Here is a 23691-nt window from a genome sequence, read left to right as displayed (position 1 = left end):
AGGGAAAACTGAAACCATGTTTTCCCAGATTGCGGAGATTAATCCAGTCAGAGGAGATCCCATTTCCACAGTGACAGCAGACGGCTCCCTGCCTCCCCCTGCCCCACGGCACATCTCACTTGCAGGTCACCAGCCAGGAGCTGGGCAGGAGGGGGTTGCTCAGCATAGCAAGGTCTCACAACACTTGAAAGAGCAGCGACCTACAGGTCAGCCCCCTGCCTGCGGGCACAGAAATGAGAGCGGGGGTGAGAGGCCCTCAGCTACACCTTAGCTTTGGCAGAGCATCACCAGGGGAGAGCTGAACGGCATAAGCCTGTGTGAAGCTCAGGAGGTCCCACATAACTCCATCCTAACCCACATACGCCCCAGAGAAGGGCCTGCTATGACAGGTGGCAAACAGTGGTTTGCGAAGACTTTTGTGGCTGTCGGTAGCTGGTTATGCCACGGTGGAAAAGCTTCCTTCTGTTCAGTGCAATGAACTGAACCAAAGCAGACAGTCGATGCTCGACTTTTGGAATGCAGGAAGGGGAGGTAACCCAAACCCCCACATTTATCAGCTGTAGTTGGTAGTGCTGCCCCCAGGTGTGCTTCCCTGCAGTGCTGATAGTGAGGAGCACCCTTATTCTGGAAGCTGCCAGATCTTCATCCCTGGGGTCCAAGCTGCTCTGGCCTTGCCTGCACCTTCTGGCTGTTTCTCAGGCTCATTGCTCATGCTAGTGCTTTTCTGGGATTCACAGTAAGACTCAGGCCAAGCTAGACCATATATAATTTATTCCAAGGAAATTTGTGACTGTTGTCTGATTTAAAATTTGAGAGGCTTGTGAATTACTGATGCAGAAAATGTTTTTCCAGGAATGCTTGTACTGGTCCTGTTAATCATACATGTACAGTGGTATGGTGGTATGTGCAATATAATTGGTTCTCCAGTGTTTTCCCCAAGAGAACAAAGTGACTTTTACATTTTCCTAAATTGCATTACAAAGCCACAAACAAGATTTGGGGTCCAGACACTTAGCAGTATAGAGAAAATGAAGGACATCACAACGGTAACTCAGCTTCTCTTCAGAGTGGAGTAAGAGACAAGCACAAAGAGTTACACTGGCTTGCTCAAAGCTGCCTGTGCAGTCAATAGAAGATGGTAAATCAAGTCTAGATTTCTTGACTCGAATCCAGCTGCCTTTCCAAGGGACTGTATTCTCTTCACTGACAATATTACCTTTTGTTTGCATAACTTTCAGTTTTAAAAGATATGTGAATTGAATCTTGTAAACCGAAAAAAAAACCAAACCCAAACCATGAAAGAGGCTAGATATGACAGAGAATGCCAATGAATACAAAAGCAAGTGCAAGTTTCAAATCATCATAGTAGGACACAAAATATAAGTGATTTGTTCCAGAAAGAAAAGTAAGGTTGACTGGCACATTCTAAATTATAAAAGGTTGAAAATGAGAAGCATGAATTCCTTTGCATGACTTTCTCCCAAGACTGGAAAGGGAAACATTTGACTTAATTAGATCAGTACAAATGAGGCCCAACAGAAACGGATTGCTTCTTCATGCAGTTTATTATTAAACCATTCTGAGAAATTGAACGGTAAATTAAATCAGTCATTGAATCAAATGTTGCATCTGGATTTAAAGAAGAAATGCATAATTTAATTTTAATAGAACAGGTTTTGCTTCTGGCATGATAACTAGGGCCAGTCAAATTTCGCAATGCAGGCTATAACTCTCAGCGCTGGGAAGGTGTGACAACCTGTCATACCCTCTCTGTCAGTTTGATTGGGCAGAGGGTATATATTTTCCTAATTCATAATGAGCTGCACTGAATTTCATCAGATATAGGTGATTTGATGGCTCTTGAGTTGGAGTCACCACCTCTCATTGCCCTGGTCGGTGGAAAGCGCTCAGTCAATGCACTATTGGTAATGGACTCGATTAGCAACATGTAAGCACAGGTAGGACATGCTCAGAGAGCTCCTAATTTTCATACCAACTTGCAGGTGATGTTTTTCTTTGATGTCCCTGACCCAGGCATATTTGGGCTAATGAAGTAATGTTACTATTACTACTTGAGGCCTCATCCAGGTCTGAGTCCAAGATAAATAAAAGATAAATTTCTCTTTCCACTCACGTATTAAGGCTCAGGGAGGTCCAGCATACAAGCAAACAACTGGAGCAGATCTGATCTGCTGTGAAAGGATTTTGTTCATGTAATAAAATTAGTGTGTGTTTGAAGAATTTTACAAACAGTTTTGTATAGTGCTTAGTATACAGTAAATCCCACACAAATCTTTCCTATCTGGATTATAGGATGCTGTTAGCTCCTCCAGAGCGAAAATAAGTGCTCAACTGCAAATGAGTGACAGCCTGCAGCTTTAAATATCAGCTCTGGAAGGCGGCTATTTCAGCACAACAGTTGCTTTTCTCCTCTGAAATTACAGGAGATGCCTGGGTTCATGTACGATTAACTGATCCATCCTTCAGCACTTCCTTTCCCTAGAGTGAGGGAAAGTTAAGGAGGGCTCCACTTCCAGCAAGGTTGCAAATACTGTTTTGAATTACAAAGAGGAAAATGACAGACTCTCCCTGGCAGCCTGATGTGTGTTATAAATGCCTTTGTTGTAGATATAGTCTTGGGTCTCCCTCAAGTGAATAAGAAAACCAAATGGCTCAAAGTGCCTTAGCAACACAAAAAGCCCAGTTTAACTTTAAAACCTTGAGAAAACTTTCCTCTCAGCCCCCCCACAAAAACCCAAAACAACAGTAGGCAACACAGTCCCAAATGCTTCTGTTGTAGTTACAATTCTCAGTGCATCAGAGCTCTGGTCCACAGTGGCTTACTTTTTTAAGCATGCAAGAAGAAAGCATGGAGGAATTAGGGCAAATCATAATACATATGAGCTGAAAGCTGCTCTGGAAGCAGGACAAACTAAGCAAGGAAGGGTTTCTTTGTACTAGTATTTTTCAAGGCATTTCTTCCTTATTTAGTCCCATTACTGCACATAGAGTTTAGGTTGGTTGTATGGCTTGTCTGACCCCAAACAACTCTTCTCTTTGCTCTTTCACTGAGCCAGACTTGAAAAGGTTAGAGGAACACCTGGTTTTGACACAGTCTACTGCAAGAAGAAAGACACTATCAGGTTATTACCCCTGCATTAGTGAAGTAAGGCAGGGGACACGTGGAGGAAGATTGTGCCCCATAATTTAATGTAGTATGGCTAAAATAATAGTGAATGCAAAAAAAGACAGAAAAAATGACAGGACCCAATAATCTTTCAAAACTGGTAGTTAAAGATCAAGAAATACAGAATCAAAGGGAATTCGAACTGCCCTGCCCAACAACCAGGAATATAAGCCTGACCAGTAATACAAAAATAGCATCTTTTTATAAAACAAAATATCTGTCCTAAGCCACAAAGCTTCAAAGCATCGTCTGGTTCTTCTGTTAAAGTATCATCCTTCTCTGCCAGACACATTCCTGCTCTGCCCTTCCAAATAGAAAAAGAGAGGGAGAAAATTGCTCAAACATGATGAAATAAACTCATAACAAAAACTACAGAACCTACAGCAATTACAGATAAAGATGTGGAAAAGGATTCTTAGAGGGGAAGTTTGTAGGGCTTCTCCCAAATGACTCAGGCCTGTCAGTGGCCTGCAAATTATCACCTCTGAAAGATGTCATTTTTAATAAAATTATTTATTATCTAATTATTTATTCTACTTCTTCAAGGATAATAATTTTATAGTGTGAAGCAAAAAGATAATAATAGCTGGGTATGTGTGAGCAAGGGAGCAGTGTTCCCCAGCTGTGCCCCAGTGGAGGAAAGAGGGCAGTTTGCCACTGCCCCTGGATTTGAGAGATTGGAGACTGTATCGGCTTGCTACTTACAAAACACAGAAAGCAATGCTTCATAGAGAGGGTTTCAACCTTTGCAGCTGGTGTCCTGGAACTTTTGTAGCTAGTCCAGTGATGGATGGATTGAACCTTTAGTGGTCTGGAGGTATGAGCTGGCTGAGGTATGCCACCAGGCCACTAAATTTAGGTGCATAATTGGGCTCCTGTGCCTTGCAGGAGTGGGCCAGAAATACAATACTGAGGGGACCAAATCCTTTTAAGTTTTGTACATAGTACAAATCAGTGTGAGAGCTGTGGTCAGAACCTCTTGCTTGTACTGGGTCACAACAAAGCTGAACTGCCAGTCGGTGATGACAAGGATCCCAGCAAAGCTCAACAGAGAAGTTAGCTGGGACTCACAAGCACCAAGGCATGTTGATTGTGCACTGAACTGCTTGGAAGTCCCTCAGGTGGTCACAAAAGTGTCATTGGCCAATCCTTGCTGCTTCTGACAAAGCTGTTCATTTGTCCTTCTCTCTTGTAGCAGCTTGACTTCCTACTGGATATCAGATGTCTATACCCCTCTGCCAGTTCTTGACTTTCAAAGGCTTGGCTTCCACAGCTGAGATTGCCCAGTAAGCTCCATTTTAAAAGTCCTATCTGGGAACCTGCATTCTGCTAACAAGCAACAAGTTAAAATAATAATTAAAACAGGCTAATTAAACATTGCTTCATTGGGTAAAGATAGGAATGAACAAACAAATAGTTTGGAGACCAACAACAATAATTTCCTGAGTACAAGTAGAGGGACAAGAATCAGCGACTATCTTTCCTGGGAAAGGCAGCTCCCCACTACTATCCATGCCAGTCCCTTAGATCCCATGCTTCTGGGCCATGAAGGGGGCAAGAGCTGAAGCCATTTCATTCACTGCATAAGCAGCCAGGAAGAAGCTGGAGCTGATGATCGCCTTGGAAAAGCTGAACTGCCTTTTCAACCACCGCTCCAGCCAGCAACCCTCTGCCTGCTACACCACTCACCTCCTCCTCTTCACTGAGTTTAAGCTGCTCAGTAGATGACAGCTGCATGAGGGCCCAGGAAGACTCCTTCTCACCTGAAGCCATTTATTTCCCACACAGGCTCCCCCGCTTCTTCCAAAAGCCATACCTTTAGGTCTTCGGGACTTCAACTTGCATTGTCTGAGTTACAGAGGCTCATGTTTGCTGGACACTTTTGGGTTGACCAAGACTTTTCATATCCCTGATATATCTTTTTCAGTTCCTTCAATGTATCTATTTGTGTGGGTTTCTCTGAAAAGTAAATGCCCCATGGATTGTACAAGGTGCAATGTAAACAAGATATTTTTGGGTGTGCCTGCTGGCTCTGTCCATGTATCCTCACTATCTTTCTGGCTTCCGGCTCTGGGTTGTTCTTCATGGGAATCTACTCTTCTTCCTCTTTAGACCTCAGCACTAGCCTTATGTATCAGCCTAATAGAAACTCCACATTCTTGAAGGCCACAAAGCATAATGGGTTGTCTGAAGAGACCTTGGTTTACTGAAATTTTGCATCAAACCCACATTTTCAGCTGTAAATTTTTGTATGTTAGTTATTTTTATAAAATGTATAGCAGGTGCTTGAAAATACACAACAGTCAACCAAAAACTTTGCATATGTGACTCAGCATATGAAAGTCAACACAAAACTTGGGCCCAGGGCTAAGCCACTGGCAACTCAGTGGCTACCTTTCCTTACCGCTTCATTTTGACCCCCCTTGCACTCTCTCTCCACACACTTCATTATCGCATCACTTCTAAATCCGTTGGAATGGGATTGCTCACACTGTGTTTCCTTACAGACCTCAGACTCTCAAAGCATTTCTAGTATTCTGTGAAGGTCTGCGTTAAAAGCTTTTTAAAATTATGGCTAGATTAGATCTACCACTTTATTCCTGTTGGCTCTCTGGCTGTGCAATATAAGCGTTCGAGCTTTGAGGTAGATGGAATTATGGCATTAAGAAAAACACAAGTAAAATTAATGACCGGACAATGGTCTACCTAAAGGAATATATTTATTCCTCACAACCTTTATGCTAAACTGTAATATAAGCATTTATTTTTTCATGATAAGATCAGTCGATAGTTCAAACATACCAAAACTAGACCTCACAGAGAGGGATACTCAAGCTCCTTACTTGGCGTGTTCTTTTCTGAGTCCTAAGGCTACTGTAGTCTTTCTAACACACTTTTTAAGATTTTTTTTCAAGCACATTTGTGTGTGGAACAGAAAAAGAGGGAGCAAAAGGAAAAGTTAATGATAACACCCAGAGAACGGGAGAGAGAGAAGATAATCATCCATATTAATGCAGCTTATCCAATTTCCAGATGCTTGTTAATGAAAAAAAAACATATAAGGGATGAAATTAAGATAAAAATAATCGAAAACCAAGTTCACATTTGTGTATAGCTTGCCACAGCTCGGAAACCCTTTGTGTGAACCTGGACTGATTTATAATTTCACATCAAAACCACGCCAGTCAGGGGATTTTGCATGGTTAGGTTGTGCGACCAGATGATTCTCACTACTTCCAGGGTTTATTCAATTCCCAGAACACAAAAGAAAAGCCAGAGGGTGCAAGCCTGCATGAACTGACATAAAAGAGAAAACAGCAGATCTCTGAAAAGCACAAAGGGCCAAGTTTTACATAGCTCCAGTTGTGAACTAGGAATTTCCACATATTCTTTCCACACTAGTGATTCCTTTGAAATTGCACCCTCTTCCTCTTCCAGCCCAGAGAGCCTAAAGTTACATGTGTCTTGACTCTTCTGTAACTACATAGCTTGGCTCTCAATCCTCATCTGCAAAGCTACATTAAAGTTCCCAAGAATCCTTAGTCAGGCACAGATTTGGGACAGAGGAAGAAATTGAGGGCTTCGGTGCATGCTTCAGGTCATGTAAGGCGCTAGTGCTCATACAGCTGCACAGCTCTCTCCACACTAAGCATGGCTGTCTTGGCTTGTGCTAGGCTATTTTTAAATCACAGTATGCCATTTCCTCATGCTTTTCATTCTTTTATCTTGCTATTGCCTAGAAATGTTATTCTCATTTATTTAAAAGGCTGGAATACCAAGCCAGCACGACTCCCTTTCTAATCTATGTGGACTGCAAACTGCTATTTCTTGGTTATGCTTGCCCATTTCAACATGCAGAATTTACACTTCCCGTGTTTTACATATGTATGTACATACATATACATGCACACACACACATATATATATAGTGCCCTTTGACACTGGTTCATCTGCTTTTTGGTTCATTTAAATAGTGCCCAGGCAATGGCAAAAAGTCCTGAGAATCCCACAGATACTGTTTCACAACATTATTTGGCATACATTTCCCTCATTGCAATTATTTATTACAGCTTCAAATCCACATGGAGAGGACAGCAGTTGCCCAGTTGTAGGTTCTACATCCATATATTTCTCTGACATGGTTCATCAGTCTGTTTCTCTGCTCTGTGGAATTGATCTAGAGGTTTTACTTCAAATGATAGTTCATTTTGGTATCAAACTGACTGACGGTGAAAATAAGAAACCCACAAGCACCCCTCTGCAACTTAAAGTCACTAAATAACTCTGAAATACGGCCTCCTCTGTGCAGCTACTATTTTTTCTCCTTGGGATCTGTATTTGAATAGCTCATCTTGCAGTTGTTTCTGGTGTACAGTAGAACTAGCACTGTAACTAAAGGTTTGCAAACTGACAGACACAAGCTACCTCTAAGGGGCATGGCCAGCAAAAAGAAGGATGTGTCCTCTACACACAGCAAGGACCAGAGCCCTGAAACTCTTGCTATTGCTGCCATTGCCGCTGCTATCTTCCAAACCAGTGAGGGTTTGAGAAGCTCTCCCCTAGGTGATTCCTCCTACTCAGAAATGGACATTATTAGCAATTCTCTCCCAGAGAATGAAGTGGTTCCTGCCTCAATTAGTTCATATGGGTCTCTGTGTTTCCAGCAATAGATTTTTCACATCAGCTTCTGGAAATGTGGCCAGTTCTTTTCTTGCTTCTAGTAGCTGTTGGGCAGTCTGCATTTTCCAGTTCTCAGCTGCTGCAAGGCAGCATAACTCCTTCACAGTAAATGGGGTTGAACAACATCATGCCACTCAGGATGCCACACCATGGGACAGTATTTACTCTGTAAAGTACCCTGGACGTACATGGGCTTTCAGCTGCAATTCTTCCAGCTTTTCTCACCATGGTACTCATCTGTCTAAGGCTTGTTTGCATTTTCGTGCATTTATTTACTGGCTGTGATGTAATGGCATGTACCATGCCTTAGTTTTTATTGTGCTGCTGAATGAGGCATCACCCCCTTGTGATCTGGATTTGTGTCACCTACCAGTATTTTAGATTAACAAATGTGCTGTTATAGAGCATGTTGGTCCATGTGTTGAAAGCACAAAGTTACCACAGCAACTCTGACCACTGTCAGGAGATTCCAAGCCAAGTCTGAGGTCAGCATTTCCCCCCCGCCAAAAAAGCCCAAACCTTAGAAAAGATCACAAAACTGATTGCTGTCTATGGCTCTGGGTGACCAGTTCACCCATTCCTACTCCTTTGAAGACATTCACTTTACACAAGGTCTGTGCCACTGGAAGAGCACATGCTGCAGGGAATCCTGGCATGGTAATCGCAAATCACTTCCCATTCCTAGGTGACTCATAAATGGTTCTTATTAAGTAGTAGTCCAAGGTTACAAAGGTTTTAATGTATTTTAATAAATTAGAAATCTGTTGGAAAGGCTGAGAAAGTTAAAAAAGCTCTGCACTTCATTTTTGCACTCAAACTGGTGAGTGGTTCCTGGGTTGGAGCTATTAATAAGAATTTCCAAGCCAATTAGATTTAAGATGCCATCTTAATCTCTCATTGCTAGGGGGTTTCTCCTAGACTGCCAAAGGAAGCAAAAAAGTAGCACATGATGGGACAAAGCTGCCAAATTCTCACCTCCTTGACAACCGCTATATGTGAAGCAAGCTGGCACTTATCTTAAGGCACACCAGTCTATGGGATTGTTGGAAGAATTTAACAATTTCAATACCTCAGACTACTTTCTGAGACATTCTCTGCTGGCCCCTGAGAAGCTGCCAAATCTGCAGGGTTCCTGGCTTAGATCTGACTAAAGACATCTTTTTCTAACTGGGAAATTACTTCAGATTGTGTAATGTTGTCAGGAGATTTAGAAATTTAAAGCTAAACCTTAAATTAAGCTTATTTTACTACATGCTTTCCCAGCTTTTGCTGTGTCTTCGACACAGGCTTGTTTAATTCAGGCTTACTTAACTTTTTGTGAGGTTTGGGTTGGAAGAAAATGGGAGATAGTTTATGGAAGCTGGCAGGGTAACGGAACAGGAATCCTACCCATCGTTTCATCTGGTTTTGTGTGTGTGCATGAATTCAGTTGCATTCAGTACAAGTTCACCTTATTACTCCAGCTGCCTTTTGAGAATGGTGGAGAAGAAAGAACATCTTAGTTAATGTGCTGATTAAGTCATTTAATTTTATCTTTGAGTTAGAAAGATGTGCTGACTTCTCCTTCCTAGCATTTCAAAGAGTCTACAGCCCTGACAGAAGTGTCTAAACAGACACTGTGACATTGGGTTTGAGCCCTCAGTGCTGGGCTGGTCATCCCCTTATGCTGTAACTGATGAAGTGCAGCACCATGTCATCTGTGGCAATGGCTTTTAGACCTGAAGAGTCTAAAATAATGTGGAGTTCTTCATTTACCCCCCAGTTATAGATTAAAAAAACCCAAAATATGTAATGCCCTATTCATTTAAGAGTGGTTGTTGTTTGCACAGCGTTTACACTTATTGCTAAAAATAACCCAGAAGAGTAGAAATTACATGGCATATCTTTGTTGAGAAGTCCTTTATTTCTTTCAAAAGGCTGAATGAAGAATAATCCCAGCAGGACACTGTTGTACACTAATGTCTTTTTCCAGAAGAGTAAGAAATCTATGTCACCTCACCAGTTTCTCATCTGGAAGAGTCTCTAGGGTAACTCCTAAGTAATATTACTCTAGCTATTCCATGTAAAATTGCTGTTGATTCTTCCTGAGCTTGTGGAAAACACCACTTTTAAAAGACATTGTGTAAATAATAAAATACATCCGGCAAACTTGATTCCTTTAACACTAATATTTTCAAGTTAAAAATTGCATGTCTGTTTCCAAAGCCTGGTGCTTTTTTTTCCAGTGCTGTTGTAGTTTATTAATGTCTTGCTCATTAAGGGTGATCAGCATCAGCAGTTAAGGAAAAAAAGTAGGAGAAGCACCCAGATAGCTGAATGCAACCTCAGAAATTAAACCATGACACCTCCCTTTGCATTTTCTGAGTAAATGAATATGCCCTTGCCCTAGTAACTCCTTTGATGTGGTACCATCACTACTACCAAACAGGCTAAGCTCAACTGGTGACTTTAAGTAGTTAACTATCTTTTTTTGTCTTCCTTCCTTACGAGAAAGGACTTAGTCATTTTTCAGAAGGATCTAATGGTTTTGGGTACTCCAAGTCAGAAATCTCATAGATATTGCCTAGCTATGTTAGGAAGCATCAAGCTCCCTGGGAAACAGGCTTGCTGCAGGATTCCCAGCTCAGGCACAAAACCAAATAAAAACTTCAGCAGGGAACTAGTTCCTGGGCAGCAAAAGCCGACATCCTGGTGGGCTGATTGTACCTTGCAAAAAGAACACACATGACTTCGGATCACTTTCCTTCAGTATCTTCATTCAAACCTGCGTGTCTTTTGTGAGCTCTCGCAATTCACTAACGTTTCTTAGGGGGCTCTTTGTTACTCCCATTCATCTGTCTTTTTTGTCTTCTCTGACAAATGCTTCTGCTGTACTTTGCCAGCCTCCTTTGTGTGCAACATTGATTTTGGTGGAAATCCTGCCTCTGAAGATCAGGCTGGTTCACTGACCTATTCTTCATTCTCCTACACTGCCAGCTTGCTCAATCACTGAACTTTCACCTATGTTTTTGCCAAGTTAATGGTTTCCTTACAGACTCAATAGATGGGCATTTCTTCCTTGCCATGTTCTTTTTCCTTCTTGAGTTTCAGAAATGCACATAACTTTAAGCTACTCTCCAATTACAGCTAAATTATTCCCTAAGGCAATTAAGGTGAAACATTACTTCGAAAGACATTGCTAGTGTTTCGAATTAACAGCAGCATTTGATACAGTTGTCAGTATTTTTCCATTAACAGTGCTAACCTCTCCATCCTCCCTGCAAACCCATAAAATTGATCTGATTCCCATGGAGCTGATGGGAAAAACCCAGGTGTAGTTTCTCCCAGTGAAGCTGAAATAAAACATTTGCAATTCTCAGAACTCCATGCTTCGTTTATTGATCTCTTTCATTCAGTGCATTACAACTTAAAAAGCTCTTCCTCCCCCCTTTTAAACCCCTTTAATCAGTGGAAGATCATGTTTCGGCAGGGCTTTAATGGATTCTTGAGGACAGTTATGGAGCGTTTTACCCTTATGACTTGGTGGCTGTGTAATCAGTCTACTGGCTTAAAATCCATTTGATTTCCTGGAATTCTTCTGAAGAGATCTGAAAGGACCCCGACAGTGACAGAATTACACCGCAGCAGGGAAATCTGCTCATACGCATGGTATGTGCTACTGGTTACTCATTCCTCTCTCTACGTGTCTAGCAGTGACAGTCCAGCACACGCAGTGAGAGAACAGCAGTGCTCATCCAGGGGATTTCAAAAAGGCCTGATTATCCATTTATGCACACAATGTATTTCCAAGGTTAGAAAGAATGTAGTTACATTACACTTCCTTTGGCATTATTTATAAAGCCATGAGCTCTCATTCCCTATTGATGGAGGATAAGGAGAAAGGTTTGGGCAACCTAATTCTCTAAGATACAATCAATGCCCGATATTGTGTTGCTTGAGTAATGCTGGCATCAACCTAAGCCTTAGCTGAGTGACAATGCCATCTTTGCTCAACTAATGAATATTTTTTGACGTTACTTCATGCATGTTTATTGCATGTTTATTGATTATTTATATATTTATTTAAAGTAAATTAGCATTAACATTTGCTCAATTCTAAATGTTTTTAGATTAACTCTTTAGAGGTAAATGAAGGTATTATGATGTGTGAAACTGCTCTCCATTGATCTGTTCTGAACAAGGAAGTACAGAAGCATACCTTAAAATGTCCAAGCTGGCCACTCAAGTATGGTGGCAGCTACAGTGCCTGGAATACCGGGCACAAGAAAACAGAAAGGTTGTTGTGGTTTTTTTTTTCTGTCAGAAACAGCTCAGTCTCATGGCATTAACCTGATAACATCCAAAAAAACCCCAACATTTTCTGGGCTTTGCATTGATAGATAAAACCCTTAGGAGTATTGTAAGTATTCTATATGCAGTGAGGAGGTGTCCTAAATAAATGATTAGGCACAGCAGGAGAGCTAGTGCAAGGATGGCTCTGGTTTGTACTCTGACGGGAACATGGTGCTAACCTGAGCCTCTGGCCAGCACAGCGTATATATGCTGGTAGTTGCTGCATCTGACATGTCTCACAGACCAGTTCCTGTTCCTGCCATGGTCTGTCATTAACAGTAAGTGATGTGGCAGGCAAGCAGGACTGTTTGAAACAGAACTTCATAAGACATGTTGAGAAGTTACAGTTTTGAGCTAAGGTTACAATTCTAAGTAATTCTGTGGACAAGTTCGTATAACTGAGTCAACAGCCCTGACCAGCCAAAATGTGTCAGAAATCCTGACCATTTTTAGGTCTTTTCTTTGTATTATAAGGGATCCCTCTGCGGCTGACAGAATTTTGGCACATACATGCCAAGCATGGTCATGGAGACTTGCTACCACGTTCACAAGGCAGAGAAGACACAACACGCAGCTCTTCCATGTAAAGCACCTTTTGTTCTCCCCAGAAGTCCATGATGTGACCTCATAGCCTCAGTTCAAAAGCTGTAAACAAAGGTCCATAGGAATTTACATGAACAGACCAAGACACAGAGCAAAGAACCTGTAATAAACTGGGGAAATAAAGGGAGCGTATTGTCTTTCTCAAGAAATACAGCAATTGTCATGTGCACTACAGCCAAGGCCACTCTGAGAGAAACCATTCTCCACAGATGTGCTTGCGATTTATTCTGCAGGAATTGATCTCCACATTGCAATATTTTTGCTACCAGTAAACATCAAGGAAAATGGAAAAGCGATAGCAAAGTGACTGCTGTGGATGGCTGCAGCAACTGTCACTGCCTCTGCAATTTGCAGACCCTGCACTCCAGGACAAATTAATCCTTCTGTCTTTTCATAGGCTTCCTAAGTGGAGGTAACAGGCACACAAAGTGTACGAGGACCAATGCCAGTTTGCTGTTAAATTTGAAGCCTGTTGTCAGTACTAACAGCTCTCAGCCATGAAACACTGGTGAACTGCACTCAGCACCTGATGCCAAATTTTCACCTGGTAAAGAACTTACAATTCTATTGCAAATTGTTCTAGAAGCAACTGCTAGAAGCAAAAGTACAGATAAACCCGCGAGATTGAGGACTAGACTTTCTTTTAAAGGCTATATGAGCTGTGAGAGAAGTCATGTTTAAAACTAAAATTTAGTAGGTAATATTTCCAGTTACTGTTGCTTTATTTTTCCCAAATATCAAGATAATAGCTGACCCTGCTTTGAGCAGGAGGTTCCTACACAGAGACTTTCTGGAGTCCCCTCTACCTTGAGCCCTCCTGTGACCCTTAAATGTTCAGATCTTTCAGCCTCTTCTGCAGAATGTCCACATGCCTTCATGGTGCCAATATGAAATTCCTCTCCTCACCACTTACCCTTTTCATTCCTGTTCCTAGATCTTTGCCAAAGCTTTTACTGTCTCATTCAGAATCATTCTACTACCAACATAAAAAAACACGGGGCTTTGAGCAACCTGATCTGGTTGAAAATGCCCCTGCTCATTGCAGGGAACTTGGACTAGATGACTTTTAAAGGTCCCTTCCGACCCAAACCATTCTGTGAATACATTTCTCTCTAAGTCCTGAGCTCCAAGAAACTGCAAGAAAAGCGTACATCCTAAAGGATTACTTCCCTTGTGGTTACAAAGCAGCAGATTTAATAGGACTCCCTGTTGTAATTCAGAGCACCTGAAGGAGCCCAGCAAGCTGACCTTCAGATCTACATTGCTACGCTTGTGATCTGGGGCTCGCCTTGTTCCTGTTGCCTCGGTGTAGTCCCCCCTGTCCCGTCCTCCCCCTTGTTCCTGGGCCCCCTGTCAGACTCTCCCAGACAGGGTGCCCAAATCAATGGGGTTGCAGTTCACCAGCTGAGCGTCTGGCCCACAATGGTTTAACTCTGTCAACTAGTTGGATCTGGTTAATATTAGAGATGGATAAAATTCATCTGTTTTGGAAATAAAGGTAAGCCAACAGCTAAATCTGCCATCAGTAAAATAATAAAAGAGGTTAGGGGAAGCCTGAGAATGATCGGTTCTGGGCCCAAACTAACCAGAAAACAAATACTCCTCAAAGCTACCACCAAGAAGAAGAGGTTGAGGCCAACATTTTGATGCATGATGATGTAGAAATAACTCTGACTGAGAAACATAATGCTGGAATCAACTTTATCCACTGGCGCAAACAATAAAAACCACGAGCCAAAGCCTACCCTGGACGTACACATGGGACTCCCATTGATTTCAGTCCTAGCCACACACATGCATCTCAGGGTGGATTTTGGAACCCCAGGTCTTTAATTCACTACCTTTACTAAGCTGAGTTATTGCATGCACTGAGGACGAGGGTTGAATAGCTGTAACTGAGAACAGAATTTGGCCCATTTATTGTAACTGCTGTATCTGAGGTGGGTTTTCTCCACTAAAGAAACCTAACTTTTCAGCATTATGGAAAATCGTAAGTGCCATATCATAAAAAACTTCCAGCCTACAATATAAAATACACCCTGGAAAACTAATTATATGAACAAAATCCATCTTCCAGAGTCAGGAAATGATTCACTGTAGAAAGGGAATGAGGAAAGGCTTTCAGTTTCTTTGACTCTGGGCTGGGCTAGTTTTCTCTGCTAGTTTTCTGACTTTAAAGTCCTTTAGTACTCTTCTATCCAACTTGTACTGTCTCTGAAAACATCTGACCCTTTGCTCAAATGGATTACAGCATCTGTGTCTCCCCTCTTTGCTTTGGCCAGCAACACTAGGCAGACAGATAAATAACTTCAGAAACATATATCATAAATCACTGGGAAATTGAGGTAATTTGAATAGTCCTGCTGAGTTCTGATACACATTAACTACACACACAGCTTTAGGAAAGGCTGCATGCAATTGCAAGCCATTAACCTGAGGTGCATCCCACACTGTGCTCCTCAGAGCCTTACCCAGTGCTGCTGACCTTAGGGGAGTGCTCTCCAGAGTTCATGGCTCACGTACTGAATGCTTAAATCCACCTGGAAAATCAAGCAGACTATGTTTTTCTTAAGAATCCATGTTCGGAAAACATGAATTATCACAAAAAATGTTAGCAAAACAAACAGAGGATTTCCAGGGGACCACAGAAATGTGGGTGTTTGCACAAGTTCTGTGTTTGCTTAGGGTCATTGGGAAATTACAGCCTTCATAAGGCTGAACTTTCTGAAAGCATAAGCAACAGCTAGGACATGAACTGCAATTGAAAGCCAATGGAAAGGACACGTCAAACCGCCGGTCCTGCTCTCAAGAATTTTCCTGAGGGTTCAGTAATATGACTGCTATTAATTTCAAGGCCATCTAAATCTCTGGCTCTTGGGGCCCTGAGTGCACTCTCCTCAAGGTTCAGCTGCCAGGGTAAGGGTCAGTGGGAGGCTGTTCCAACCTGTGGTGGTCATGGAGGGCTCTCAGTAGCCATGGGTGAAGGTGACTTTCAGCCAAGCCAGGCACTTTGACTCTGCCAGAGCTAAAACCATGCAGCTCTGTAGGAGTCCCAGAGGGATATATCACCATAACCTTTCAAAGGTCTAAAGACAAGCCACATGGAGGCTCCCTGAGGCAAAATACCTCACCTCTGACAATATCTAGCTAGAACACAGCTGAGCCCCATTTTTGCATCCTACATCTTGGCCATGAGCCTGCTTCTGGACTTCAAGAAAATCCCACGGGGGCTATGGGAAGCTTGCATTTGTTTCAGCACAGTGACATTTTAAAAAGGGGTCATTTACTGTTCTGAGCAGGTTCTGATTTATGTGCAGAAAAGAACAACCCCAGCACAATAAGATACCATCCACCAAGAAACACAAGATCAGTTCTCACTGGCAGCTTGGGAGAAGGCTTTTCCCAACAAGTAAGTTATCTGTCACGGGCATTTGCTCCACCTTTGTTCTAGATTCAGACATAGAAATTGTACCACAAAAATCAAGAGTACGTACATATTTTTATCTAAGGTATATATCTGCTTCAAAACACTGTGTTTAACTGATATGTGGTCTGACTGCTGAAGCTGTAGCCAATAGTTTGGGGAAGAACTGATAGATACATTGAAGGAAATTCATGACAAACCCATCAGCATACCCTGCAGTTGCCTGTTACAGTATTTCTCTTTCTACTTTAAAGAGTAAGGGAAAACTGATTTGAAAAGTAGACTGTAACGAGCATCTGTTTAGGAAAGAAGAACACTTACATTGATATGTGACAGTTCAGCTCTTCAGCTGGAAATTGTAAAAGTTGCAAATAGTATGATTTTTGATCAGATGATCAATGCTTGTAAAAATAAGGATCTGTACATATTGTTCTTTATGCCTTAATGTCCTGAACTGGGCTGCAAGTGAAACATCAGCTTAGCTGACCGCATTAACCTGTTGGAGTTTAAATCCTAGGAAGTCAAAAAACCCAAGAAATGTAAAACAATGTTAAGCATGACTGGGTCTTTCACTCATTTCATTCACACGTCCAGGCAGAGGCACCAGATTGACAGTAGACTCACTTGGCACTGATGAAACTTGAAGCAAACTTGACTGAGGGAACAGTCTGTTTTTGAAAACCAAATCTTTCTGTCATTTGGTGCTCTCCATGCTCCAACCCAAGCCCACAGAAAACATGCAGAGTGCACCACTTCCTTTGCTGAATTGTGCAAATGTTTCTGATAAATTTATCTCATGCTACCACGCGTAATGGATGGTTCAAGTGCCTTGGTGAGGCTTCTGAAAGGACTGACTGTCATCAGTTGATACCGAAGGCCAGTGTGCAGACACAGTTGCCATAAAAGAGGCAAAAAGCTAAAATAAACACCACAATATCTGATGAGGAATGGCCGTCTCTTATCGGAACCATTAAAATTCCAGTCTTGCAGGGAGAGTGGGCCGGATTGTCCCCTGGAATTTGCCGCCGTCATTCAGAGGAGTGTGGCATTCAATAAAACAGTGAATAGTCGAGGAAGTGCCAAATACATTTTTTATTACAATACTGTATGGCTGCCTATTCTCTGATTGAGGCTGTATGACAACATTTTGCTGATAAGAGTACTTGTGAGTGCTGACTTAGCTTGGTCAGGTGGGGTTGCTTCTGCTTCCTGGGAGAACGGTTTTGGATGGAAAACCACACTTGCCTTGTTTGAATTACCTGAGTAAACCCAGCCTTGTAAACAGACGTACTTCTGCGGAAGGTGAATATCACTCTTGTAAATCATAAAAAGCTGCAGGATGTATGTTCTTGGCTCTGATATAAACCAGCAAAAATGAGGAATTTCATAGCTGGAACTTTAAACCTCCGCTGCTGTCATTTTGCTCTGAACAAATTCATTGCACAAATCGGAAATCAGCCTCTCTAATTATATGAGTAGACTGCAGCAAGGCAAACAAGAGGGGAAACTGGGCATCCAGCTTTTTGTTTTTTTTGACAGTGGAAAATCTTTCTCCAGAAATAATCAAGCTAAACTTGACTGACTGATAAGACTCAGTCGTATCACTTAAAGGAAAAACATGGTCCTTACTTTGATTTTTGCTTTGCAGACACTAGCTAACATAATTTTGTTCAGCAAGGACCTTCAACATTATTATTACACATGTGGAAAGGCTTTATTCTTTGGATACTTTAAGAGAGATACCCTATTTTCAGTTTACTCCTGGAAAGGTATTAAAAACCTTTCAAATGCAGTCTTAAAATAAGCAGGCTTTTAGAAAAGATATTCAAGTGGCTTTGAGTGCTGACGAGTGTTAAAAAACATACTCCTAAAGCCTTTAAAGATAACTTTTATCCATCCAAATCCATCATCTGTACTATTGTATTAGTATCCACTCTCTCCCTCTTTTCTCCTGCCTACCCTGCTGATGACTGGAATTCTCTGAGCTTCTTACTCATTGCCATGCATAGATTGTTAAAATCATCTTTCTAGCATGACCAGCCTTCTTATCTTTGTAATGTTGGCACTGAAAATCATTAACAGTATGCCTACAGTTGTTACAGGGAGCACTGAGACAGAAGGAGGATTTAAGGCTGACCCAATCCAGCCTTAACTCCCCAAGAAGTGGTAAACTCACCTGCTGACAGTATCCCGGTGATAGGATTTCTTTGCCTACTTCACATATGAAGATTTAGTTAGTAATTGTGGTTCATGTTATCTCAGTACAAAAACTGGGCCATAACTCTATCCGTAATGGCAAATGCTATTGATACTGAGACTGGTACAAATGAAAATGCAGTCCAGAAGCTTTCCTTACTACGCAGGTCTTCCAGAAGACAACTTTTCATTATGGGTAGCATTTCTGAAAAGTTTGAGATGTTCTACAAATAGATCCTTTCTCTGTAGTGGAAACTGGTGCCATCAACTCAGCAACATTGATGCAGCTTTGCTGCATAATCAGAGAACATGTATTTTGGAAAAGATCTTTCCCTGGTGTTGCTGAATCATTTGGTGTTCAAATTATCAGGACATAGCCAACAAATTAAGAAACAGAATAATAATAATAAAATTTTCCCACCTATATGCTAAGAAAGTCAAACTTGTGTCCAGGTTTGCCAACATTTCTTGCATATTTCTGTTGTTCTACCAATGCACAGCATCTTATCAAAACATCAGCTATGCCTGTCACTGTTTAAATGAGGGAATCTTTGAAATCTTCTATATACAAGGTACATCCACACTTTATTTTATCCCACTCCTTCTTGGTAGCCCTCCAACCTTAACATGAGGGCCAGCATAGGTAAATTCAAGAGAGCACCAAGACTGAACCTTCATATGGTTTCTGTTTACTGGAGAGCCAGAAGAAACATTAAATAATATGTCACAGATGTTAGAAGAAGATGTCCACAGACATTACAGATGCAACAAACACTCTCTGTAAATGCGCTGGATTAAACAGAACCTGTGGGTTAAACATGCACTTGCGCATGTGCACAGTTTTTAGAACAATAATTAAGGTCTCAAACAACACTAACTACAATACACGTTACCTGCAGTGGAAGAGGAGGGAAAGGCTTTCCTGCATAAACTATACATGTTCTACACTTTGTAAGACAACATAGGAAACCAAAAAGCAGGTTTGGCCTTTGTTGAGGACAGCGTGCCTCTGCTGTACAGACACTACTTGTACATAGGTGATGTCAGGAATTCTAAATCTGATTTGAACTGTTCTAGATGAATGATGACCATAATCACTACGAGCTAGCAGCTAATTCAAACCAGCGGACTATGCATTTAGAGAGAGGCAAGGCAATTACACAGTACAAAGATTCTTGCAGGGCATAACAGAGTTTATGAGCAGCTGGTAGATAATAGCTTTTAAAAATAAACACTGCCTAAATGCACAATCCAGATTGCACACAGCTCTTTGACTCTCAGTGGCTGCTGTTTTATTTTCCCTGCCGGTTGCAGCCAGAGACTTAGAAAGATGGCAGTGAGCTGACTGCTGGTTGCAATTAGAGAAGCCCAGTAAGGTGGCATCCCCATTAGTAGGTGACCTCTCTAGCTCCTATGTTTGCTTTAAACAGCTCAGCAGAAAGTGTGACACCTCCCAGAACATTATCAGAACTCAGGGAGGTGGAAGGGAGAGGTCCACAGGGATCTTTCTATCTGAATTACTTTTCAAGTCTAAGCATGCTTCATCTAAGGGGTTGTGATTATGGGCTGCAGTGTGATCCTTCCTCTCAGAATTTTCCATATTACTCCTTTGCCTTCCCTACTTTTTTTTATGTTTGTCCATCATATTTGAAAAATCATGGCAGTCAGGTGAAGTTCCTGGCGACTGGAAAAAGGGAAATATAACCCCCATTTTCAAGAAGGGGAAAATGGATAATCCAGGGAACTACAGACCAGTCAGTGTCACCTCTGTGCCTGGCAAAATCTTGGAGCAGATTCTCCTGGAAGGCATGCTGAGGCACATGAAAATCAACAAGGTGCTTGGTGACAGCCAGCATGGCTTCACTAAGGGGAAATCCTGCCTGACCAATTTGGTGGCCTTCTATCATGGGGCTACAGAACTGATGGACAGGGGTAGAGCACCTACCTGGACTTGTGCAAAGCGTTCTACACTGTTCCACATGACATCCTTGTCTCTAAATTGGAGCAACATCAATTTGATGGATGGGCCATTGGGTGGATAAAGAACTGGCTGGATGGCCGCACACAGAGTTGTAGTCAATGGCTCAATGTCCAGCTGGAGACCAGTAACGAGTGGCGTCCCTCAGGGATTGGTGTTGGGACCGGTCTTGTTCAACATCTTTGTCACTGACATGGACAGTGGGATTGAGTGCACCCTCAGCAAGTTTGCCGATGACACCAAGCTGTGTGGTTCGGTTCATATGCTGGAGGGAAGGAATGCCATCCAGAGGGACCTTGACACGCTTGTGAGGTGGGCTGATGCCAACCTCATGAAGTTTAACCATGCCAAGTGCAAGGTCCTACACCTGGGTCGGAGCAATCCCAGGCACAGCTACAGGTTGGGCAGAGAAGAGATTCAGAGCAGCCCTGCAGAGAAGGACTTGGGGTGCTGGTCGATGAGAAAATGAACATGACCTGGCTTCATTGTGCGCTTGCAGCCCAGAAAGCCAACCGTATCCTGGGCTGCATCAAAAGGAGCGTGACCAGCAGGTCGAAGGAGGTGATCCTGCCCCTCTACTCTGCTCTTGTGAGACCTCACCTGGAGTATTGTGTACAGTTTTGCTGTCCTCAACATAAAAAGGACATGGAACTGTTGGAACAAGTCCAGAGGAGGGCCATGAGGATGATCAGGGGACTGGAGCACCTCCCGTATGAAGACAGGCTGAGGAAGTTGGGGCTGTTCAGCCTGGAGAAGAGAAGGCTGCGTGGAGACCTCATAGCAGCCTTCCAGTATCTGAAGGGGGCCTATAGGGATGCTGGGGAGGGACTGTTCATTAGGGACTGTAGTGACAGGACAAGGGGTAACAGGTTCAAACTTAACAGGGGAAGTTTAGATTGGACATAAGGAGGAAGTTCTTTACTGTAAGGATCATGAGGCACTGGAATAGGCTGCCCAGGGAGGTTGTGAATGCTCCATTCCTGGCAATGTTCAAGGCCAGGTTGGACGAAGCCTTGGGTGAGATGGTTTAGTGGGAGTTGTCCCTGCCCATGGCAGGGGGGTTGGAACTAGATGATCTTAAGGTCCTTTCCAACCCTAACTATTCTATGATTCTATGATTCTACTATAGGCTAGTTCACAATCACAAGAGACTTCTGGCTAAATTTTTGCACATTTATTTGAGCTGAATTTCTAAATCATTGCCATTTTCTTGATCAGGTGCCATTTCACTTTTGAGATGGTTGCTCATTTTAAGATAGCATCTGTAGATCTCTCCTTTGCTGGACTGTCACCATTGTACTAGGAGATGCCTCTGGACCCCTGGCTACCCACTGACTGTAGACAGACACTCTTATTCCCGGGTTCAGGACAGTCAGGTCTGTACAGAAAAGATCCCCAGACACATTAGGATGTTATCAACAACTACAGAAGCCTACTCAGATGTGAGGAGAAATAAGGGGAGTTTAACAAATGCACTCATTCACTAGGAGAACTTTGTCTAGATCAATACCTGACAGGAACGCACAAATAGTACCTCATGTTCTCACTTACTAAGAATGCTCTGATCAAACCAGTAGGACTTTGGGGATTTTTTTCCAGCTGGGAAGTATCACTGTTTTCTCATAATCCCTGTCCATAACCTTTGCTTTGATATCTCCCCGCTGGACATTATTCATCTAAGTCAAAGGAATCCATCAGAAGCACAGATAAATGGCCAGCTGGACAAGTAGACTTCTTAAACTTACTTGGATGCATAAATGTTAAGTACCTGAAATTCAGCCTCTCCTAGAGGTATCAACATCAGCTCTTAACACAGAAGAGCTGAGCCGCATGGCGGGACCAAGTTCTACCCTCAGACAGGACCTTCAGTTTTGTGCTGCAGAGAAAAGGCTTCCCCAAGGTGATGGGGTATCCACTCTGAGGTCTGTTGCCTCTCCTGAGAAGTGGAGACAACAGGAACAACAAGCAAAAACTGAGAGGGAAAAGGAGAAACCAAAAGATTTACTAGAAAACATGCCACATTAAAATGAAGGCAATCCCACACCATTCCAGCTGCACAAAATTTGGGCCCTTAAGTTTTTTTCCAAGTGAAGATATTAATAGCAGAGACCAGCATTTTTGATGCAATTCTTTTTATGTAGAACAATATAGAGAGTCTGCTCTCATAAACACAGTAGGAGACAAACAACCAGAGGCAGCTTCTCACAGCAGCAGATCTTTCCCAGCCAGCTCTCTGACCTCTCAAGCTTCTCCCAGGACAGGCATCCACACAGCTCTGCTGAGCTGCAGCAACCCTTTGCTGCCTGTTTCCCACATGCTGTCTCCTTCCTTCCCCACCTGAACTGTCTCTTATCCACCCACAAGTATTCCTTTCCCAAAATAATACCCAGACAAAGCCCAGCTTCCCACAGTATTCAAATTCCTGAGCTGCCTTTGTTTTGGGTGGAAACATGTGCTTAGCGGTCTATTGCAGTGTCTTAAATGAAGGAGAGTTTACTCTAAGACATAATCCAGTTTACAGTACGCCAGTGTGCTGAGATACTACATTCAGGCCTTTGCCCTGAGCTCTCTTCTTAAACATCAGCTGTCATATGTTTATGCAATACTAGAGCTGCGTGTCCTTATCGCAGTATTAATACCAATGACGTTCTACCAAAGTCTGTTGTCTTGTTTCTATGAATTCGACATCCAACACAGGCAACAGTTGTACTTGCAGAAATACTGTTAGGGTCCTGCACCTGTGATAAATAGAGAAAAAAAAGCAGAAGTAATGCGTGAGAAAGAGCAAATGGGAAATGCCTGTGAATCAGTGCTGCATGTATCTGCCTCACGGCAAATGACTTCCTCTTCACCACCTCCTCCCAGCTAGCAAAATGGCCCAGCATACAGCCAGGGTAAAATCCTCTTCATATCAAGGCAGAAAATGAATATAAAGCTCCACTGTCCCCTTCTGTAAGGTTTTTGTAGTGTTTTATGTCACCAACTTGAGGCAGTGGTCCTGTGCACCTCTGAAAGCTGAATGTGAATCACGTGAAGCAGTTGTTGCCTACACCTGAACACTGGTAAAACAGTTAGGTTTTATAGCTTAAGTGCTTGCTGCTTTGTCTCCACAGCTGATGAGATCCATGGTGGCAGTGGAATTGAACCCTCTTGTTGAGCACATTTTCTCCTGCCTGTATAGGCCACCCACTACCCACAGATGTCCTGTAAAGGCATACCTTTAAAAAAAGCAGGAGTTGAAAGAGGTAATATTAAAGCAGGCTACAAAGTGCATGGTAAAGTTCCTTATCA

The 23691-nt window shown here is 42.4% G+C and overlaps 1 long non-coding RNA gene across 1 annotated transcript in view; it reads right to left on the bottom strand.

The window, feature by feature from the left end:
• Positions 1 to 11327: 11327 nt before the first annotated feature.
• The window catches only part of LOC134155475 (uncharacterized), a 38549-nt gene continuing 26185 nt past the window's right edge, over positions 11328 to 23691 (bottom strand). The window contains exons 2-3 of the long non-coding RNA XR_009961581.1: positions 15236 to 15342; positions 11328 to 11454 (exon numbers count right to left, since the gene is read on the bottom strand). This is a non-coding gene — a long non-coding RNA (uncharacterized LOC134155475). The remainder of the gene's footprint in view (positions 11455 to 15235; positions 15343 to 23691) is intronic.

Source organism: Pezoporus occidentalis, unplaced genomic scaffold (assembly GCF_034315485.1).
Source record: "Pezoporus occidentalis ecotype Australia unplaced genomic scaffold, CSIRO_AGI_Poc_V1 ctg78, whole genome shotgun sequence".
Taxonomy (NCBI): Eukaryota; Metazoa; Chordata; class Aves; order Psittaciformes; family Psittacidae; genus Pezoporus; species Pezoporus occidentalis.
Note: the sequence above shows the minus strand (reverse complement) of the source record. Positions and strands in the feature narration are given on the sequence as shown.